The sequence below is a fragment of the Salmo trutta genome, chromosome 15, assembly GCF_901001165.1.
Source record: "Salmo trutta chromosome 15, fSalTru1.1, whole genome shotgun sequence".
In the NCBI taxonomy this organism is placed as follows: Eukaryota; Metazoa; Chordata; class Actinopteri; order Salmoniformes; family Salmonidae; genus Salmo; species Salmo trutta.
The window spans coordinates 61,748,729-61,773,450 of NC_042971.1; the positions used below are offsets into that span (position 1 = coordinate 61,748,729).

A 24,722-nucleotide genomic window follows, 5' to 3' on the forward strand; every position below is an offset into this window, starting at 1 on the left:
GTGTGCCCCTGGCTATCAATAAATGAAAAATTGTGCCGTCTGGTTTGCTTAATGTATTCATACTTTTACTTTTGATACTTAAGTATATTTAAAACCAAATACTTGTAGACTTTTACTCAAGTAATATTTTACTGGGTGACTTTGACCTTTTACTTGAGTCATTTTCAATTAAGGTATCTTTACTTTTACTCAAGTATGACAATTAGGTACTTTTTCCCCACTGCTTCTTTGTAGCCTGTACAATGTAGCGCCCACTTGGGTGATACCTCTGCAGCCGCTACAGCGCTAAAAGCTCACCACACATCAGTCCAGAGTAGTAGTCATGCTCACTACACGCTCCATGCCATTTCCACAATTCAGTCAGGTCTTATTGATTAAGAAGCAGCCGATGCTGAGATGTCTCTTTTTAAATGCAGACATTAGCTAGACAAACCAGACAAATCAACCTGCCATCAGTCCTACATCTCTGTGGGTAAAAACAACCAGATACTGTATATTCAATCAGCAACTCAATGGGCTAAATAAAAAATAATAATATGTACTCAATGTACAAAGCTCTCTGTTTAGGCTGCCTCATAGCGCCATGGCAACCACAGTGGCTTGTCTTTAACGTTAAAGACCAAAGACTTCTCTTTCTGTGCCAAACTTCGCTAACTTTGCTCTGCTCTTTACTCTCCCAAGAGAATAACTTGTTTTTCCCGAGAAAACGTTTCAACGTTTTTCCCTCCAGACACAGGAATTGTAATATCCCAGGATCAAAGGCAACCTGTTAGTGTTAGATGTTAGACACAGTAGCACATATAGTCTATTTGTATCAAGGCTTTAGCTAACAAGAGAGATCTGCTATACTCTTCATTTGCTTCGTTAGTCCAAATGCAACAGGTGCAGTCAGCAGAATGGAACGGGCGCTGAGCACTTTTCAAAGGGGAGACTGTGGGCTGTAAGGTTCACAGGGGAGGCTAACAGTTAAAGATCCAATGCAGCCGTTATTATCTTAATATTAACTCATTTCTGGGTAACAATTAAGTACCTTACTGTGACGAACATTTGAACATCTTGGCCATGTTCTGTTATAATCTCCACCCAGCACAGCCAGAAGAGGACTGGCCACCCCTCATAGCCTGGTTCCTCTCTAGGTTTCTTCCTAGGGTTCTGGCCTTTCTAGGGAGTTTTTCCTAGCCACCGTGCTTCTACACCTGCATTGCTTGCTGTTTGTGGTTTTAGGACGGGTTCTGTATAGCACTTTGTGACATCAGCTGATGTAAGAAGGGCTTTATAAATACATTTGATTGATTGATTGTTTTCAATCAAAATGGTCAAAAAGAAACAAAAATAAATTATCAGCAAAGAGCAATTTTTCAAGCAAGAATTTAGCTAGGACTGTCTGTGCGTGGTCTGAGTGGGGAGGGGAAACTGAAAACTAGCTGTTATTGGCAGAGAGGTTTGGAACTCTCTTATTGGTCTATTAACTAATTTACCGCCTGGTGATGTCACCAGGCAGATCCAAACTCCATCCCACCAAAACAGGCAAACATTTCAGGTGGTCTTTTCAAATAGCTCTTACACTAAAAGGGCATTATCATAATTTTCACAGTATTATTCCAACCTCATAGTGTGGAAATAATGTATATAACATTGGAAATTACGTTTTTTGACTACACTGGGCCTTTAACACATTAGCGTCTGTATGTATATGTGCGTTAAGGTGTATCTGGTCCTGGTGATTCAGTCAGGAAGGGAGGAAACCCTGGTAGGATGAGCACTGCAGTTTGGGAGAGCTGCAGGTGTTATGGGTAAGGGCTCTGTGCTTTGGTTCATTCTATCGCATAACATGGATTTTAACCTTAATTTAAAGCTTTTTCATCAAACTTTCCCTTTTTATTTTTGTCAGATTGTCCAGCACCATCCTGACAATTGTAAAAAAAAATAAAAATAAAAAATAAAAAGTGTAGTACAAATTTCTGTAAAAAGCTTAAAATAAAGCTTCAAATCCAGGTCATGGGACATGATCAACCAAAACAGAGAGCTTTAGTTGTAGGCAGTAATGATTGGGCTCCTTCTTTAACATTGTGGGCCGAGAAAAAATATCTTTCTTCATTTCAACTAATAGACAGATACAACAGAACAGCCCACATCCGAACATGTACTTACCCTAAATGAAAAGGGGAATTGAGAAAGTTTGTATAATCTGTGTTTCCTTTAGGATTTTTTTCAGCAGCGGTGGCCCCAGTCATAGACTGTTCTCTCTACTACCGCATGGCAAGCGGTACCGGAGCGCCAAGTCTAGGACAAAAAGGCTTCTCAACAGTTTTTACCCCCAAGCCATAAGACTCCTGAACAAGGTAATCAAATGGCTACCCGAACTATTTGCATTGTGTGTCCCCCAACGTATATTTTTACGCTGCTGCTACTCTCTGTTTATCTTATATGCATAGTCACTTTAACTATACATTCATGTACATACTACCTCAGTTGGGCCGACCAACCAGTGCCCCCGCACATTGGCTAGCCGGGCTATCTGCATTGTGTCCCACCCACCACCCGCCAACCCCTCTTTTACGCTACTGCTACTCTCTGCTACTCTCTGTTCATCTCTGTTCATGTATGTAGCCTTGCTACTTTTACAGCCTCGCTACTGTATATAGCCTGTCTTTTTACTGTTGTTTTATTTCTTTACCTACCTATTGTTCACCTAATACCTTTTTCGCACTATTGGTTAGAGCCTGTAAGTAAGCATTTCACTGTAAGGTCTACTACACCTGTTGTATTCAGCGCACGTGACAAATAAACTTTGATTTGATTTGGAGGGATCTGGGCAAATGCCCCCTGGGACATTTTTTTTTTTTTTTTTTGAAGAACGACTGAAAATGTCACTTCTGGAGACTTTTCAAAAAAGCCATTATGTTCTAAAATGCATGAAAATGAAATTATGTTGACACCATCTGAAATATAACTGATGCTCGCTAGGAGGAGCCAGCGATGTCTGTTCACTCGTGGCTCTCATTCACACCACTGCTCCGCTCTGTATGCTACAAATATACCTTGTCACTCTGATCTTAAAGGAATACTGTGCGATTTGGTCAATTAAACACTTTTTCTACTTCCCCAGAGTCAGTTTTACTCATGGATACCGTTATGTCTTTGCGTGCTGTTTGAAGGAGGTGGAAGGTAGTTTTTCATAAGCCATTTCTATGTAGTATTAGCACAATGACTGGAAGTCTAAGGGAACAGCTAGCATGCTGGACGTTTCCCCATAGACTTCCAGTCATTGTGCTAACGCTAGGTAGCAACTTCCTTCAAACTGCACGCGGAGACATAAACATGGTATCCATGAGTTCATCTGATTCTCGGTAAGTTGATAAAAGGGCTTGATTGACAAAATCTCTCACTGTCCCCTTAAACGTTCCGCCGCTGCTAAATGCACATTGGGGAAACACTGATAGGAATGATTTGTTGTTATTCATAACTGCACGCACACGCACACGCACACGCACACACACACACACACACACACACACACACACACACACACACACACACACACACACACACACACACACACACCCATCGCTAAGCTTGTTTATTCTACACAGCGCGTGGAGACAACATTTCAAGGTTCTCTCTGTTAAATATTTGATGGTGTCTTTGTGGTGTTTTGTTCTCCAGGCCTCCTAGACCCCCGAGCCCCTGAGACCCCCAAAAAGACTGCAGCACCCCCTTAGGTCTCCAGTCCGGCCATGCAGGGACAGATCAAACAAGGTAACTACAAACGACTGTTTTCCCCTCTGGGCCGTACTGGGAGAACTACTGATGAACAGGCAGGCAGCAGGCCCTGTGAGCCTCAGAGATCAATGAGAGGCCTCCTCCTGGCCTGTCAATCTCAGTGTGAGTCCCAAATGGTAGCTTATTCCCTATATAGTGCACTACTTTTGACCAAAGCACTATATAGGGAATAGGTATGGGCTCTGGTTAAGGTTGCATCATTCTGGCCCCAAATTCCCTGGTTTTCCAGAAATCCTGGTGGTAATATTCCTGGAATTACGAGGGAATAAGGAGAAAATATGTGGATCCTCCAACTAGGATTTGTGGAATACCAGGGAATTTTTGCAAAGTTACCATAATTTTGCATCTGGGACGCAACCCCTAGAGTACCTCATAGTCATTACCCACAGCACTAAACTAAGGGGACAGAGCACTTTAGTCGACAATATAGTACATTTACAGTGCAGCTAACTTTACTTATTAACCTAGCCAGGCGTCTGTGCTCCACAGCAGTCCTGTCTGTCTGCATTTATATTTCAATTTGTGATATTTATCAGATGCTCTTATCCAGAGCCACTTAGTCTCTAGTGTTAGGTTGACCTGTTAGATTGACCTGTTAGGTTGACCTGTTAGTGACCTGTTAGGTTGACCTGTTAGGTTGACCTGTTAGGTTGACCTGTTAGGTTGACCTGTTACGTTGACCTGTTAGGTTGACCTGTTAGGTTGACCTGTTAGGTTGACCTGTTAACCTGTTAGGTTGACCTGTTAGGTTGACCTGTTACGTTGACCTGTTAGATTGACCTGTTAGGTTGACCTGTTAGGTTGACCTGTTAGGTTGACCTGTTAGGTTGACCTGTTAGGTTGACCCTGCTGTCTACCTGTCTAGCCTTATCGCTGACTCATACCAGTCAAGGGTTGTTCATTATATAAATAGCAGCGGTGTAAAGTAATTCAGTAAAAATACTATAAAGTACTACTTAAGTAGTTTTTGGGGGGGTATCTGTACTTTACTATTTATATTTTTGACAACTTTTACTTTTATTTCACTACATTCCTAAAGTAAATAATTTACTTTTTACTCCATACATTTTCCCTGACACCCAAAAGTACTCGTTACATTTTGAATGCTTAGCAGGACAGGAAAAGGTCAAATTCACACAATTATTAAGAGAACAACCCTTGTCATCCCTATGTTGCCTCTGATCTGGTGGACTCACTAAACACAAATGTTTTGTTTGTAAATTACGTTTGAGTGTGCCCACTGCTTTCCGTTTATAACAAAAACAAGAAAATGACCCCATCTGGTTTGCTTAAAATAAGGAATTTGAAATGACTTGTATTTTTACTTTTGATACTTAAGTATATTTCAAACCAAATAATTTTTGACTTTTTACTCAAGTAATATTTTACTGGGTAACTTTCACTTTTACTTGAGTCATTTTCTATTAAGGTATCTTTACTTTTATTCAAGTATGACGATTAGGTACTTTTTCCACCACTGCTAAATAGATGATTCACATCAGTTTGGGCGGTGTGTTCATACATGGCATAATATTGTACCTACACATTACAATGGATCAGGCAATGTCGTCATAGCATCACGTAAACAAATTTGATACACCCATTTAATACATGGTTAAAAAAGGAAGCTACACCATAGAGTACATGAAATGATTTACTTTTTAATAGCACTTACAAATACACTGAGTGAACAAAACATTAGGAACACCTGTTCTTTCCGTGACAGACTGACCAGGTGAATCCAGGTGAAAGATATGATCCCTTATTGATGTCACTTGTTAAATCTTCTTCAATCAGTGTAGGTGAAGGGGAGGAGACAGGTTAAAGAAGGATTTTTAAGCCTTGAGACAATTGCGACATGGATTGTATATGTGTGCCATTCAGAGGGTGAACGGGCAAGACAAAATATTGAAGTGCCTTTGAACGGGGTATGGTAGTAGGTGCCAGGAACACCGGTTTGAGTGTGTCAAGAACTGCAACGCTACTGTGTTTTTCACGCTCAACAGTTTCCCGTGTGTATCAAGAATGGTCCACCACCCAAAGGCCAACTTGACACAACTGTGGGAAGCATTGGAGTCAACATGGGCCAGCGTCCCTGTGGAACGCTTTCGACACCTTGTATTGTATTGAGGCTGTTCTGAGGGGAAAAGGGGAGGTGTTCCTAATGTTTTGTACACTCAGTGTATGAAAAATGTTGATTATAATGTCTACTCAATTAAAGCATCTTTGAGGTGATAAAATAAATCTATTATTATTAAGATTATAATTTTTTTATTTACCCTCTAAAATATTTCCGAAATGTAATGTATATTTTAAGAATTTTCTTTAACTTGAGAAGATTGCAGAAAAATGTTAATTTGCAGAGGAGGAGGCCTTCCTTATTAATTACTTAACATCATATTAATAAATTGTATTAAATCTATATATGGTTAACAGTCTTGACTGATCATGGCCCTGCTTGACAGGTCTGTCCTATCATAACATATTACCATTTAATGTAGAAATTACCTTAATAGCATGTGTATGAACAACATTCTTAACTAACTACGACCCCACTAACATCTAACTGTGCTACGGGGGCAGGATCTGTCAGCCCGCGTGCACGCACACGCACACACAGTTGAAGTCGGAAGTTTACATACTCTTAGGTTGGAATCATTAAAACTTGTTTTTCAACCACTCCACAAATTTCTTGTTAACAAACTATAGTTTTGGCAAGTAGGTTAGGACATCTACTTTGTGCATGACACAAGTCATTTTTCCAACAATTGGTTACAGACAGATCCTTTGACATCATTTGAGTCAATTGGAGGTGTACCTGTGGATGTATTTCAAGGCCTACCTTCAAATTCTGTGCCTCTTTGCTTGACATCATTGAAAAATCAAAAGAAATCAGCCAAGACCTCAGAAAAAAATGTAGACCTCCAGAAGTCTGGTTCATCCTTGGGAGCAATTTCAAAACGCCTGAAGGTACCAAGTTCATCTGTACAAACGATAGTATGCAAGTATAAACACCATGGGACCACGCAGGCGTCATACTGCTCAGGAAGGAGACGCGTTCTGTCTCCTAAAGTGCAAATCAATCCCAGAACAACAGCAAAAGACCTTGTGAAGATGCTGGAGGAAACAGCTACAAAAGTATCTATATCCACAGTAAAACGAGTCCTATATCGACATAACCTGAAAGGTTGTTCAGCAAGGAAGAAGCCACTGATCCAAAACCGCCATAAAACAGCCAGACTAACTGCACATGGGAACAAAGATCATACTTTTTGGAGAAATGTCTTCTTGTCTGATGAAATAAAAATAGAACTGTTTGGCCATAATGACCATCGTTATGTTTGGAGGAAAAAGGGGGAGGCTTGCAAGCCGAAGAGCTCCATCCCGACCATGAAGCACGGGGGTGGCAGCATCATGTTGTGGGGATGCTTTGCTGCAGGAGAGACTAGTGCATTTCACAAAATAGATGGCAACATGAGGATGGAAAATTATGTGGATATATTGAAGCAACATCTCAAGACATCAGTCAGGAAGTTAAAGCTTGGTAGCAAATGGGTCTTCCAAATGGACAATGACCCCAAGCATACTTCCAAAGTTGTGGCAAAATGGCTCAAGGACAACAAAGTCAAGGTATTGGAGTGCCCATCACAAAGCCCTGACCCCTATCCTATATAACATTTGTGGGCAGAACTGAAAAAGCGTGTACAGGCAAGGAGGCCTACAAACCTGACTCAGTTACACCAGCTCTGTCATGAGGAATGGGCCAAAATTCACCCAACTTATTGTGCGAAGCTTGTGGAAGGCTACAATTTAAACAACTTAAAGGCAATGCTACCAAATACTAATTGAGTGTATGTAAACTTCTGACCCACTGGGAATGTGATGAAAGAAATAAAAGCTGAAATAAATAATTATCTCTACTATTATACTGACATTTCACATTCTTTAAATGAAGTGGTGATCCTAACTGACCTAAGATAGGGAGTTTTTACTTGGATTAAATGTCAGGAATTGTGAAAAACTGAGTTTAAATGCATTTGGCTAAGGTGTATGTAAACTTCCTACTTCAACTGTGTATATACTGGTCTCCATGCAGATGTCGTGTCCATCCGGACAAAAGCCAGTTGAACAAACAACAACGTTTACCCCCACACACACACACACACACCACACGTGTCCACCATTAGCGTTCAGAGCCCATTGTTACACCATAATAGTGCCTGGACTCATTGGTTTTCACTTAATGCATACCATGTGCTTATTCTATTTGAGAGGAAGTGTCCTGTAGTGACCTGCTAAATCACTGTCATCCTCACATTGTTCCGACACTCTGGCCATAAGGGCCCTCTTCCACTCATTCATATGCTAATAGCTTCTGCCTTTTCCCCCTTCTAACCAATGTAATGTGTGTGAGTTTAGGCACTGACATGTCAATCCAAAGGCCACTTGTTTATTTTACTGGCTGTACGTGGCAAATGGTTTCACAAAACAAACAGAATACAATTATAGACAATTAAAAAAATGTAATGTTGCTATATTTTTTGCAAATGGTCCGTTTGATTACCTCAGATGTTTGCCAGTAAAACAAACACAGTGTGTTTCCTTCTTTGTGGCTATATACTATTTTATTATTATTATTATAATATAGTATCTGTCCCCAATACATAGTATTATAATATAGTATCTGTCTCCAATGCATAGTATTATAATATAGTATCTGTCTCCGATACATAGTTGTCACACAATCCTTTGTGCTGTTGTAAGGAGGACCAAGGCGCAGCGGAAGTGTGGATACTCATATTTTAATTTTCAAAAAAAAGGAGTAGAGCATCCACTGAAAAAACAATAAACACCACAGTGACAATCTTACGGGCATACAAAACGCAGTGTAAAAACAACCACCCACAAACCCCAGTGACAAACAACTCCTACATATATGACTCCCAATCAGGAACAACGATTCCCAGCTGTTCCTGATTAGGAGTCACAAGACACACACAAGACTGCCACGTCCTGACCCCCAAACTACTACCACAACTCCATCTGCTGGTCAGGACGTGACAATAGTCTTATTATCATATAGTATCTGCCTCCGATACATAGTATTATTATTATATATTATCTGTCTCCAATACAAAGTATTATTATTATATATTATCTGTCTCCAATACATAGTATTATTATTATATAGTATCTGTCTCCGATACATAGTAGTATTATTATCTAGTATCTGTCTCCGATACATAGTAGTATTATTATTATCTAGTATCTCTCTCCGATACATAGTAGTATTATATATTATCTAGTATCTGTCTCCGATACATAGTATTATTATTATATAGTATCTGTCTCCGATACATAGTAGTATTATTATTATATAGTATCTGTCTCCGATACATAGTATTATTATTATTATCTGTCTCCGATACATAGTATTATTATTATATATTATCTGTCTCCAATACATAGTATTATTATTATATAGTATCTGTCTCCGATACATAGTATTATTATTATATAGTATCTGTCTCCGATACATAGTATTATTATTATATAGTTTCTGTCTCCGATACATAGTATTATTATCTAGTATCTGTCTCCGATACATAGTATTATTATTATTATATAGTATCTGTCTCCGATACATAGTATTATTATTATATATTATCTGTCTCCAATACATAGTATTATTATTATTATATATTATCTGTCTCCAATACATAGTATTATTATTATTATATAGTATCTGTCTCCGATACATAGTATTATTATTATATAGTATCTGTCTCTGATACATAGTATTATTATCTAGTATCTGTCTCCGATACATAGTATTATTATTATATAGTATCTGTCTCCGATACATAGTATTATTATCTAGTATCTGTCTCCGATACATAGTATTATTATCATCTAGTATCGGTCTCCAATACATAGTATTATTATTATATAGTATCTGTCTCCGATACATAGTATTATTATTATCTAGTATCTGTCTCCGATACATAGTATTATTATTATATAGTATCTGTCTCCAATACATAGTATTATTATTATATAGTATCTGTCTCCAATACATAGTATTATTATCTAGTGTCTGTCTCCGATACACTGTACAGTATATTGATTCTCAATGGTTCTTTTGGTTTGAGGAGATAATGAAAGTTACTCAAAGCGTGGCGAGGTTGTTTTTCCTTCCTCCGCTCGTTTCCTGCTCTATTGATCTGAATGGGTTGTGAAAACTGTTCAACGCTTGTATTATTAAGTGTTCTTTAATGGAGTCGTTCTTTTAAATCCGGTGCCAAGATAAAGGCTTGGTATCTGCATCCCAATTGGCACCCTTTTCCCTATTTAGGGCACTACTTTAGACCAGAAAATACAAAGGGAATAGGGTGCCATGGGGGACACATTGTGTGTGTTCTGAACAGCGTGGTACGAGGCAAAGCAGCAGCTTGTTGTTTAAGGAGGGCTGTGGAGAAATAAATAATGTCAGACTGTCACACAGCCGTTAAGACTGTCACACAGCCGTTAAGACTGTCACACAGCCGTTAAGACTGTCACACAGCCGTTAAGACTGTCACACAGCCGTTAAGACTGTCACACAGCCGTTAAGGAACATAAAAGGGCTTATAACCCTTATGTACCAAGACGTTTAGCCAACTTTTCCATACCGCCAACTTTACCATACCGCCAACTTTACCATACCGCCAACTTTACCACACCGCCAACTTTACCATACCGCCAACTTTACTATACCGCCAACTTTACCATACCGCCAACTTTACCATACCGCCAACTTTACCATACCGCCAACTTTACCACACCGCCAACTTTACCACACCGCCAACTTTACCATACCGCCAACTTTACCATACCGCCAACTTTACCATACCGCCAACTTTACCATACCGCCAACTTTACCACACCGCCAACTTTACCATACCGCCAACTTTACCACACCGCCAACTTTACCACACCGCCAACTTTACCATACCGCCAACTTTACCACACCGCCAACTTTACCACACCGCCAACTTTACCATACCGCCAACTTTACCATACCGCCAACTTTACCATGCCGCCAACTTTACCATGCCGCCAACTTTACCACACCGCCAACTTTACCATACAGCCAACTTTACCATACCGCCAACTTTACCATGCCGCCAACTTTACCATGCCGCCAACTTTACCATACCGCCAACTTTACCATGCCGCCAACTTTACCATGCCGCCAACTTTACCACGCCGCCAACTTTACCATGCCGCCAACTTTACCATACCGCCAACTTTACCATACCGCCAACTTTACTATACCGCCAACTTTACCATACCGCCAACTTTACCATACCGCCAACTTTACCATGCTGCCAACTTTACCATACCGCCAACTTTACTATACCGCCAACTTTACCATGCCGCCAACTTTACCACACCGCCAACTTTACCATACCGCCAACTTTACCATACCGCCAACTTTACCATGCTGCCAACTTTACCATACCGCCAACTTTACTATACCGCCAACTTTACCATGCCGCCAACTTTACCACACCGCCAACTTTACCATACCGCCAACTTTACCATACCGCCAACTTTACCATACCGCCAACTTTACCATACCGCCAACTTTACCATGCCGCCAACTTTACCATACCGCCAACTTTACCATACCGCCAACTTTACCACACCGCCAACTTTACCATACCGCCAACTTTACCATACCGCCAACTTACCATACCGCCAACTTTACCATACCGCCAACTTTACTATACCGCCAACTTTACTATACCGCCAACTTTACCATATACCGCCAACTTTACATACCGCCAACTTTACTATACCGCCAACTTTACCATACCGCCAACTTTACTATACCGCCAACTTTACCATACCGCCAACTTTACTATACCGCCAACTTTACCATACCGCCAACTTTACTATACCGCCAACTTTACTATACCGCCAACTTTACCATACCGCCAACTTTACCATACCGCCAACTTTACCATACCGCCAACTTTACCATACCGCCAACTTTACCATACCGCCAACTTTACTATACCGCCAACTTTACCATACCGCCAACTTACCTATACCGCCAACTTTACCATACCGCCAACTTTACATACCGCCACTTACCGCCAACTTTACCATACCGCCAACTTTACCATACCGCCAACTTTACCATACCGCCAACTTTACCATACCGCCAACTTTACTATACCGCCAACTTTACCATACCGCCAACTTTACCATACCGCCAACTTTACTATACCGCCAACTTTACCATACCGCCAACTTTACCATACCGCCAACTTTACCATGCCGCCAACTTTACCATACCGCCAACTTTACCATGCCGCCAACTTTACCACACCGCCAACTTTACCATACCGCCACTTTACCATACCGCAACTTTACCATACCGCCAACTTTACCATACCGCCAACTTGACTATACCGCCAACTTTACCATACGCCAACTTTACCATACCGCCAACTTTACCATTCCGCCAACTTTTACCATACGCCAACTTACATACCGCCAACCTTTACCTATCCGCCAACTTTACCAACCGCCAACTTTACCATACCGCCAACTTTACCATACGCCAACTTTACCATACCGCCAACTTTACCATACCGCCAACCTTTACATTACGCCAACTTACCATACCGCCAACTTTACCATACCGCCACTTTACCATACGCCAACTTACCATACCGCCCAACTTTACTATACCGCCAACTTTACCATACCGCCAACTTTACTATACCGCCAACTTTACCCATACGCAACTTTACCATACCGCAACTTTACCATAACCGCCAACTTACCATACCGCCAACTTTACCATACCGCCAACCTTTTACTATCCGCCAACTTTACTATACCGCCAACTTTACTATACCGCCAACTTTACCATACCGCCAACTTTACCATACCGCCAACTTTACCATACCGCCAACTTTACTATACCGCCAACTTTACCATACCGCCAACTTTACTATACCGCCAACTTTACCATACCGCCAACTTTACTATACCGCCAACTTTACCATACCGCCAACTTTACCATACCGCCAACTTTACTATACCGCCAACTTTACCATACCGCCAACTTTACCATACCGCCAACTTTACCATGCCGCCAACTTTACCATACCGCCAACTTTACTATACCGCCAACTTTACCATGCCGCCAACTTTACCACACCGCCAACTTTACCATACCGCCAACTTTACCATACCGCCAACTTTACCATGCTGCCAACTTTACCATACCGCCAACTTTACTATACCGCCAACTTTACCATGCCGCCAACTTTACCACTTACCGCCAACTTTACCATACCGCCAACTTTACCATACCGCCAACTTTACCATACCGCCAACTTTACCATACCGCCAACTTTACATGCCGCCAACTTTACCACACCGCCAACTACCACACCGCCACTTTAACTATACCGCCAAACTTTACCATACCGCCAACTTTTACCATACCGCCAACTGTTACATACCGCCAACTTTACCTATACCGCCACTTTACCATGCCGCCAACTTTACCTATACCGCCACTTTACATACCCCCGCTCAACTTACCATAACCGCCAATCTTTACATACCGCAACCTTTACTATACCGCAACTACATACCGCCAAACTTATACCTATACCCGCCAACTTTACCATACGCCACTTTACTATACCGCCAAACTTTACTATACCGCCAACTTTACCATACCGCCAAACTTTACTATACGCCAACTTTACCATTACCGCCAACTTTAACTATCACCGCCAACTTACCATACCGCCAACTTTACTCATACCGCCCAACTTTACCATACCGCCAACTTTTACTATACCGCCAACTTTACATACCGCCAACTTTACCTATACCGCCCAAACTTTACCTATACCGCCCAACTTTACCCATACCGCCAACTTTACCATACCGCCAAACTGTACCATACCGCCAACTTTACCTATACCGCCAACTTTACCATACCGCAACCTTTACTATACCGCCAACTTTACCATACCGCCAACTTACCATACGCAACTTTACATACCGCCAACTTTACCATACCGCCAACTTTACCATACCGCCAACTTTACTATACCGCCAACTTTACCATACCGCCAACTTTACTATACCGCCAACTTTACCATACCGCCAACTTTACTATACCGCCAACTTTACCATACCGCCAACTTTACCATACCGCCAACTTTACCATGCCGCCAACTTTACCATACCGCCAACTTTACCATACCGCCAACTTTACCATACCGCCAACTTTACCATACCGCCAACTTTACCATACCGCCAACTTTACCATACCGCCAACTTTACTATACCGCCAACTTTACTATACCGCCAACTTTACCATACCGCCAACTTTACTATACCGCCAACTTTACCATACCGCCAACTTTACTATACCGCCAACTTTACCATACCGCCCAACTTTACTATACCGCCAACTTTACCATACCGCCAACTTTACTATACCGCCACTTTACCATACGCCAACTTTACTATACCGCCAACTTTACTATACCGCCAACTTTACCATACCGCCAACTTTACCATACCGCCAACTTTACCATACCGCCAACTTTACCATACCGCCAACTTTACCATACCGCCAACTTTACTATACCGCCAACTTTACCATACCGCCAACTTTACTATACCGCCAACTTTACCATACCGCCAACTTTACCATACCGCCAACTTTACCATACCGCCAACTTTACCATACCGCCAACTTTACTATACCGCCAACTTTACCATACCGCCAACTTTACTATACCGCCAACTTTACCATACCGCCAACTTTACTATACCGCCAACTTTACCATACCGCCAACTTTACCATACCGCCAACTTTACTATACCGCCAACTTTACTATACAGCCAACTTTACCATACCGCCAACTTTACTATACCGGCAACTTTACTATACCGCCAACTTTACCATACCGCCAACTTTACCATACCGCCAACTTTACCATACCGCCAACTTTACCACACCGCCAACTTTACTATACCGGCAATTTTTTGCCGCCTTTTCTTTATCTAAAAGAGGTCGCTGGTAACAAAGCCTGTACTTTTATTTCCGACAAGCGACCTAGTCATGATTGTGGTAAAGTTCTGCCTACAGCTTAGTATGAAATGTAGCTGTAATGCTGAGGCGGCATTGACACCCACTACCGCCCTAATTCTTTTGAGGGTTACTAGACAGCGCCTGTTACTAGGCTGTTAACATCCCATCATAGCCCACCACATGCACTGTTTTCTAACCACTACTGGATGGATCCATAATGAATTACTGTGGGAATAAATATCACTTGAATGACACACATATTGGAATAAAGTAGGCTAATGATGTTGAAGGCATCAAATTGTTTCTTAGGAGTTGTCAATTTATTCATTGTATTTTGTTTGTAGCGCTCCTGTTAATGTGGAGTAAGGACATGCACCTGATTATGCATAGAAGCAGGCCTAGGCTACCTGGCCTGCGCTCAAAGGTAGGCTTATAGATCTGCCCATTTGGGGATCTGATACTGTTTCTAATTGGCTTAACTCACCATCACTGTGGAACTTCTCAAAGTGTGCTTAAAGCATCAGACAAGCTCAGTAGCCTAAATACATTTGATTTTATTAAAACAGATAGGATGTGTCTATATAGGAAAAAATACAGGTTACATTTTTTCTTTATAATCTATGGGTTCGAAAGAACAGATAACCAAGATTTTTTGTTTGTTTGTCGAGGACAGCCCTACATTACTTTGAGACAAGCTTGGGGAATCGTCTTGATAAATTAATCAATGTCAGATTTTTCTTTTCGCAGAATCTCCGTTTGGATATTGGTTAGGCTACAATTAGCCTGTGGAAATGTTAGCTAAGTTGAGGTGAGTGCTGCTCATGATCATCTTGTCTAGGTGGGTCATTGATTATCACTGATCAGAACAGTTTGCCAGCATGTTATGTAGCTTAACAAGTGGATTATTTAGCCCTAAAGTCACCTAGTAGCCTAGATCTACTCCCTACCAACAACCAACAGCCAAAATCAAAAGTCTGATAATCTATGCTATAATGTAGCCTAAATGCTACATGCTATAATATAGCCTAAATGCTACATGCTATAATGTAGCCTAAATGCTACATGCTATAATGTAGCCTAAATCAAGTGCTGATCCATCACTGATCAGAAACATTTAGCATGCTGTTATGTAGCCTAAATCAAGAGTAGGCCTATTATTTTGCTCGATCGCATATAGGCAACTCCAAAAGCCTTTGGAGGTTGTGAAATATGAACACAAGACTTTTGAAAATATACATTTCTATTATTTTCTATTGATCATTATGAAGATAAGACCCTCACTCCCTAATGAATTTGAGTTCATCTCCTTTTGAGCCTTTCATATTCTCTACTGTACTTCAATTTGAACCAAGGGACTTAATATCATTTTTCACAATGCATGCTTGTCATCCTGTTAAGATAATTTTTAGTATTAGAGGTGGTAAAAAAAATGAAGAAAAAAAATGTATGAAATGTATGAAATGAAATGTATGAAATGTATGCATTCACTACTGTAAGTCGCTCTGGATAAGAGCGTCTGATAAATGACTCAAATGTAAATGTAAATGTGAGTGAGGGTAGGAAAGAGATGAAACGTGGATCAAAAAAGTGACTTTTTCAAGATATCGTACAGAGGATCATCCAGGTGAGATTTTCTTTCCTTTGTACGATGGGAAAAAGAGCAGATTCCAAGGTTTCTAGAGCACATACAGTCACCTACAAAACTCTCTAAAAGGGGAAGGCACTTTTTGTTTGTTTGTTATGTGACAGCAGTTCCACACGTTCCCGTTAGCCCTCAAGTTGTCCCGGAAAAAAACATTATTTTGTTTTTTATTCTGTTATATTCCATTATATTCTTAGAATAAAATATTTGTGCGTTGACTTTGATCAGGGCAGGGGAATTTAAGTGTGTCTTGTCTGTTTATTGAACGGAATAGCTATTGTTTCCGTGTGCATGGCACAGTGTAGAATACAGGCTGCACAGACCAGTAACTTCAATAAACAACACATATGCTATATATATATATATATATATTGTTTTCTTTTGAAAATACATTTAATTAGTCTTATAATGATTGTTGAACTAATAAATTCATTTTTTTTCTTCCTGATGGTGTATTTTCAATGGATTTATAAAAATAAACGCACATCTGCACATCCCTCCCTCTCGTCCTGAGCATGGGTCAGGGTCAGGGTTAGGGTCAGGGTTAGGGTCAGGGTCAGGGTTAGGGTCAGGGTTAGTGTTAGGGTCAGGGTTAGGGTTATGGGGTTAGGGTCAGGGTCAGGGTTGGGGTCAGGGTTGGGGTTAGGGTCAGGGTTAGGGTCAGGGTTAGGGTCAGGGTCAGGGTTAGGGTCAGGGTTAGTGTTAGGGTCAGGTTTAGGGTAAGGGTTAGGGTTAGGGTCAGGGTTAGGGTCAGGGTCAGGTTTAGGGTAAGGGTTGGGGTTGGGGTCAGAGTCAGGGTCAGGGTCAGGGTTGGGGTTAGGGTCAGGGTCAGAGTTGGGGTCAGGGTTAGGGTTAGGGTCAGGGTTAGGATCGGGGTCAGGGTTAGGGTCGGGGTCAGGGTTAGGGTCAGGGTCAGGGTTAGGGTTAGCATGTCCACGGGATGTAGGAAAGGCTTATGTTGTAAAAATGAGACTGTTTTGAAGGAGGGTCATCTAAACATTAGCTTTCTTTTTTCCCCCCCGGGCGACATGACATGAATCCTGTATGATAAGTGTATTAGAGAGGGAGGCCAGGAGAACCCTAACCCTAACCCTAACCCTAGGTCACTGTGTCGCTCTGTGACTACTGTCCTAACCCCTAACCCTAGGTCACTGTGTCGCTCTGTGACTACTGTACTAACCCCTAACCCTAGGTCACTGTGTCGCTCTGTGACTACTGTCCTAACCCCTAACCCTAGGTCACTGTGTCGCTCTGTGACTACTGTTATAACCCCAGGTCACTGTGTCGCTCTGTGACTACTGTACTAACCCCTAACTTTAGGTCACTGTGTCGCTCTGTGACTACTGTCCTAACCCCTAAACCTAGGTCACTGTGTCACTCTGTGACTACTGTCCTAAACCCTAACCCTAGGTCACTGTGTCGCTCTGTGACTACTGTCCTAACCCTAGGTCACTGTGTCGCTCTGTGACTACTGTCCTAAACCCTTAACTCTAGGTCACTGTGTCGCTCTGACTACTGTCCTAACCCCTAACTCTAGGTCACTGTGTTGCTCTGTGACTACTGTCCTAACCCCTAATCCTAGGTCACTGTGTCGCTCTGTGTGACCTTGCGGCTGCTGTTTTAACCCGTGCAGTTTGGAGCCAGCTGGCTGCTATGCACTGTGTGATTCTGCCTGACCTGCTGGGCCTGGATAAGTTCAGACCACCGCTACTGGAGATGTTGGCAGGACCGCTGTCTATAGGTAATACCCTGCACTGTCAGGACTGCTGTCTAGAGGTAATACACTGCACTGTCAGGACTGCTGTCTAGAGGTAATACACTGCACTGTCAGGACTGCTGTCAGGACTGCTGTCTATAGGTAATACACTGCACTGTCAGGACTGCTGTCTAGAGGTAATACACTGCACTGTCAGGACTGCTGTCTAGAGGTAATACACTGCACTGTCAGGACTGCTGTCAGGACTGCTGTCTATAGGTAATACACTGCACTGTCAGGACCGCTGTCTAGTGGTAATACACTGCACTGTCAGGACTGCTGTCAGGACTGCTGTCTATAGGTAATACACTGCACTGTCAGGACTGCTGTCTAGAGGTAATACACTGCACTGTCAGGACTGCTGTCTAGAGGTAATACACTGCACTGTCAGGACTGCTGTCAGGACTGCTGTCTATAGGTAATACACTGCACTGTCAGGACCGCTGTCTAGTGGTAATACACTGCACTGTCAGGACCGCTGTCTGGAGGTAATACACTGCACTGTCAGGACTGCTGTCTATAGGTAATACACTGCACTGTCAGGACTGCTGTCTAGAGGTAATACACTGCACTGTCAGGACTGCTGTCTAGAGGTAATACACTGCACTGTCAGGACTGCTGTCTATAGGTAATACACTGCACTGTCAGGACTGCTGTCTGGAGGTAATACACTGCACTGACAGGACTGCTGTCTATAGGTGATACACTGCACTGTCAGGACTGCTGTCAGGACTGCTGTCTATAGGTAATACACTGCACTGTCAGGACTGCTGTCTGGAGGTAATACACTGCACTGTCAGGACTGCTGTCTATAGGTAATACACTGCACTGTCAGGACTGCTGTCTGGAGGTAATACACTGCACTGTCAGGACCGCTGTCAGGACTGCTGTCTAGAGGTAATACACTGCACTGTCAGGACTGCTGTCTATAGGTAATACACTGCACTGTCAGGACTGCTGTCTAGAGGTAATACACTGCACTGTCAGGACTGCTGTCTAGAGGTAATACACTGCACTGTCAGGACTGCTGTCTGGAGGTAATACACTGCACTGTCAGGACTGCTGTCAGGACTGCTGTCTATAGGTAATACACTGCACTGTCAGGACTGCTGTCTATAGGTAATACACTGCACTGTCAGGACTGCTGTCAGGACTGCTGTCTATAGGTAATACACTGCACTGTCAGGACCGCTGTCTATAGGTAATACACTGCACTGTCAGGACTGCTGTCTATAGGTAATACACTGCACTGTCAGGACTGCTGTCAGGACTGCTGTCTATAGGTAATGCACTGCACTGACAGGACCGCTGTCTAGAGGTAATACACTGCACTGTCAGGACTGCTGTCTAGAGGTAATACATTGCACTGTCAGGACTGCTGTCAGGACTGCTGTCTATAGGTAATGCACTGCACTGACAGGACCGCTGTCTGGAGGTAATACGTGGGGGGGGTGCTGACTTCTCGCTAACCGCTTGGCTGGCTGGCTGGTTGATGGCTTGCTAACCTATTCTCTTAGTCAGAGAGAGCGCAGGACTAGTGGGGCTGATAGGGCTGGGGCCGGCAACTGCTTTGTGGGATATAAATGACTGGATGGCCTTGACTCCCTGCCCAAGCCTCCACGGCACGGTTTCTGTTGAACATCCAGCTTTAAAGGGACGGAGGTGGGAGTAGAATAGAGGAGGTTGGTTGCTACAGCTGGGTGTATAATTGGTCTCAGGTCTCTGGCTGACAGAACAGTGTGAGGGAAATGACCAGGCTGGGGTCTCTGGGTCAGAGGGGTAGATGAGAAGGAACCAGGTCTGACAGTGCTGTGTGGGAGCTAGCCAGGCTGGGTCAGTGATAGCCAGGCTGGGTCAGAGCTAGCCAGGCTGGGTCAGTGATAGATGAGTAGGGTTAGCTCTCTGGTTCTAATGGCCCTCACACCTCTCCTCCTCAACCTCACATACCTTTACACACTCGGTAATGAAAGCCACAATTTGATAACCCTCTTCTGTGTGTGTGTGTGTACAGTCGTGGCCAAAAGTTTTGAGAGACACAAATATACATTTTCGCAAATTCTGCTGCCTCAGTTTGTATGATGGCAATTTGCATATACTCCAGAATGTTATGAAGAGTGATCAGATGAATTGCAATTAATTGCGAAGTCCCTCTTTGCCATGCAAATGTACTGAATCCCCAAAAAACATTTCCACTGCATTTCAGCCCTGCCACAAAAGAACCAGCTGACATCATGTAAGTGATTCTCTCGTTAACCTGTTTGGGATAGGGGGCAGTATTTTCACGGCCGGATAAAAAAATATACCCGATTTAATCTAGTTATTACTCCTGCCCAGAAACTAGAATATGCATATAATTAGTAGATTTGGATAGAAAACACTCTGAAGTTTCCAAAACTGTTTGAATGGTGTCTGTGAGTATAACAGAACTCATATGGCTGGCCAAAACCTGAGAAGATTCAATATGGGAAATGCCCTGTCTGACCATTTCTTGGCCTTCTGTAGCCTCTCTATGAAAAATACAGGATCTCTGCTGTAACGTGACATTTTTTAAGGCTTTCATTGGCTCTAGGAAGGCGGCAGAACGTGGAATGATAGCTCTGCAGTCTCTGGGCGAAAAACAGCAGGGGTTTTGGTGAGTGGTCCTTCTGAGAACAATGACACTGGTGCGCGCGTGCATGTGACGACTCCATGTTTTTCTTTCAGTGTTTGAATGGATACAACGTCTCCCGGTTGGAATATTATCGCTATTTTACGAGAAAAATCGCATAAAACTTGATTTTAAACAGCGTTTGACATGCTTCGAATTACGGTAATGGAATATTTTGAATTTTTTTGTCACGAAACGCGCCGGTGCATCACCCTTCGGATAGTGACTTGAACACACGAACAAAACGGAGCTATTTGGATATAACTATGGATTATTTTGAACCAAAACAACATTGGCTGTTGAAGTAGAAGTCCTGGGAGTGCATTCTGACGAAGAACAGCAAAGGTAATCCAATTTTTCTTATAGTAAATCTGAGTTTGGTGAGTGCCAAACTTGGTGGGTGTCAAAATAGCTAGCCGTGATGGCCGGGCTATGTACTCAGAATATTGCAAAATGTGCTTTCACCGAAAAGCTAATTTAAAATCGGACACCGCGATTGCATAAAGGAGTTGTGTATCTATAATTCTTAAAATAGTTTATGTATTTTGTCAATGTTTATCGTGAGTAATTTAGTAAATTCACCGGAAGTTTTCGGTGGGTATGCTAGTTCTGAACAAAACATGCTTATGTAAAAAGCTGGTTTTTGATATAAATATGAACTTGATTGAACAAAACATGCATGTATTGTATAACATAATGGCCTAGGAGTGTCATCTGATGAAGATCATCAAAGGTTAGTGCTGCATTTAGCTGTGGTTTGGTTTTTGTGACATATATGCTAGCTTGAAAAATGGGTGTGTGATTATTTCTGGCTGTGTACTCTCCTGACATAATCTAATGTTTTGCTTTCGCTGTAAAGCCTTTTTGAAATCGGACAATGTGGTTAGATTAACGAGAGGCTTGTCTTTAAAATGGTGTAAAATAGTCATATGTTTGAGAAATTGAAGTAATAGCATTTTTAAGGTTTTTGAATATCGCGCCACTCGATTCCACTGGCTGTTGACTAGCTGGGACGATTTCGTCCCACATACCCGAGAGAGGTTAATTGAAATGCATTCCAGGTGACTACCTCATGAAGCTGGTTGAGAGAATGCCAAGAGTGTGAAAAGCTGTCATTAAGGCAAAAGGTGGCTACTTTGAATAATCTCAAATATAACATATATTTGAATTTGTTTAACACTTTTTTGGTTACTACATGATTCCATATGTGTTATTTCATAGTTTTGATGTCTTCACTGTTATTCTACAATGTAGAAAATAGTAAAAATAAAGAAAAACCCTTGAATGAGTAGGTGTGTCCAAACTTTTGTCAAGGCGAGCTCATGAATATAAGCTCCCCACCCACTCAGCCTGTCTTTTCAAACTTCCGGGTAGCCATGAAAGAAAAATAAGTTTGACTGGTACTATATATATGTATGTTGTGTGTCTAATCTCTGTGCTTCTCTCTCCAGGTGAGAGAGGCGGCCCAGGTCCTGCTTCTGGCTGAGCTGCGAAGGATTGGTCAGTCAGGCAGGAAAGACAACATCGACCTGTGGATCCCATACCTGCCCCAGTACGTGGACCAAGTCAGCTCACGTAAGTCTACGCTGTGTGTGTTTGCCTGCGTACATAATCTTTTAAGAAAGATGCTCCTTCAAGCCGGATCTATGAGCCTGTGTGTTTATGTGTGGGGATACAGCCAGTCACATTCATATTCTATAGCAAACCTCAGTCAGAGCTGCCCAGTGTTGTCCACAAGCACATAGAAAATGTAGCCAGCCAGTATCCCAGGGGTCCGGGTTAAGAATTTTTTTCACCAAACAAGCTCTTTTTTGGTGACCTCTCGTACATTATAATGCCTTGATTCCATACGAACTACACAGTGAAATGATTGAATACATCATTTTTAAAATGAAAGGTTACATTTAAAATCAAACAGTGTTTAATGGGCACTTTTTCAGAAACAGAACAGGTGCTCAATTAGGTTCTGGATGCATCATACAGGAATGATTTCTGTATTTTGAAAGTTACATATCTTGTACATTTTATTGTAAAACATTTTGGAACTATGTCAACAATGGACCAATGAAACGAATTCCAAAAGATAGTTTTTGGGGTGACTTTTCCTTCAAGAGAAAAAGAGAGAACAACATATGTTAAATTAGTGAAAGAATTTCAACAAGTGTTTGCAACTCTCTCTGTAAATTGCAGTATGTTATGTCTTTAAAAATACATGTTGAACAAAATGACACACAGATTTCCTCCTAAAGAATTTTGTAAGTGCCTACAGACTTCCACCGCCTTCAAGCTTCCTTTGAACCCTTTAGTCTACAATTTCCGCGGCCCCACGGAAATCCAATTAATATATTTCTCACAGCCATGCAATCTCCATAGACAAACATTGGCAGTAGAATGGCCTTGCTGAAGAGCTCAGTGACTTTCAATGCGGCACCATCATAGGATGCCAACTTTCCAACAAGTTCATCAAATTTCTGCGCTGCTAGAGCTGCCCCCTGTCAACTGTAAGTGCTGTTATTGTGAAGTGGAAACGACTAGGAGCAACAACGGCTCAGCCGCGAAGTGGTAGGCCACACAAGCTCACAGAACGCGAGTGCTGAAGCGCGTAGCGCGTAGAAATCGTCTGTCCTCGGTTGCAACACTCGCGACTGAGTTCCAAACTGCCTCTGCATGCAACGTCAGCAAAAGAGCTGTTCGTCGGGAGCATCATCAAATGTGTTTCCATGGCCACGCAGCCACGCACATGCCTAAGAACACAATGCGCAATGCCAAGCGTCGGCTGGAGTGGTGTAAAGCTCACCGCCATTGGACTCTGGAGCAGTGGAAACACATTCTCTGGAGTGATGAATCAAGCTTCATCATCTGGCAGTCCGACGGACGAATCTGGATTTGGCGGATCCCAGGAGAACGCTACCTGCCAGAATGCATAGTGCCAACTGTAAAGTTTGGTGGAGGAGGAATAATGGTCTGGAGTGTTTTTTCGTAGTTCGGGCTAGGCCCCTTAGTTCCTGTGAAGGGAAATCTTAACGCTACAGCATACCATTACATTCTAGATGATTCTGTGCTTCCAACTTTGTGGCAACAGTTTTGGGAAAGCCCTTTCCTTTTTCAGCATGACAATGCTGCTGTGCACTAAGCGAGGTCCATACAGAAATGGTTTGTTGAGATTGGTGTGGAAGAACTTGACTGGCCTAAACAGAGCCCTGATCTCAACCCCATCAAACACCTTTGGGATAAATTGGAATGCTGACTGCAAGCCAGGCCTAATCGCCCAACATCCGTGCCCGACCTCACTAATACTCTTGTGGCTAAATATAAGCAAGTCCTTGCAGCAATGTTCCAACATCTAGTGGAAAGCCTTCCCAGAAGAGTGGAGGCTGTTATAGCAGCAAAGGGAGGAACAACTCCTTATTAATGCCCATGATTTTGGAATAAGACATTCGACGAGCAGGTGTCCACATACTTTTGGTCATGTAGTGTTGGACAGACACTTCAGAACAAAATTCCTTGTTCCGTATGGTGAATCTGTTATTCAATGCATTTCTATTGGCTAACAGCAGTAATGCCAAATTCTATGTTTCATTAAAATCTTTTTTTTATTTTATTTTTATTTTATATATTTTTGATACCTTAAGGGGTCTAAAAATTCTAAATCAAATAACTGAATGATGACCATCTCTAAACAATTCCATATGTTAGCTTAGTAGAACCCCTCCTCCCCCTAGGTTAACCCCCGAGAGTCGATGTCCACACCCAGCTTAGTAGAACCCCCCGT

The 24,722-nt window shown here is 42.2% G+C and overlaps 1 pseudogene; it reads left to right on the plus strand.

The window, feature by feature from the left end:
- LOC115148357 (WD repeat-containing protein 7-like) overlaps window positions 1-24,722 on the plus strand; it is a 123,305-nt pseudogene that overhangs the window by 95,896 nt on the left and 2,687 nt on the right.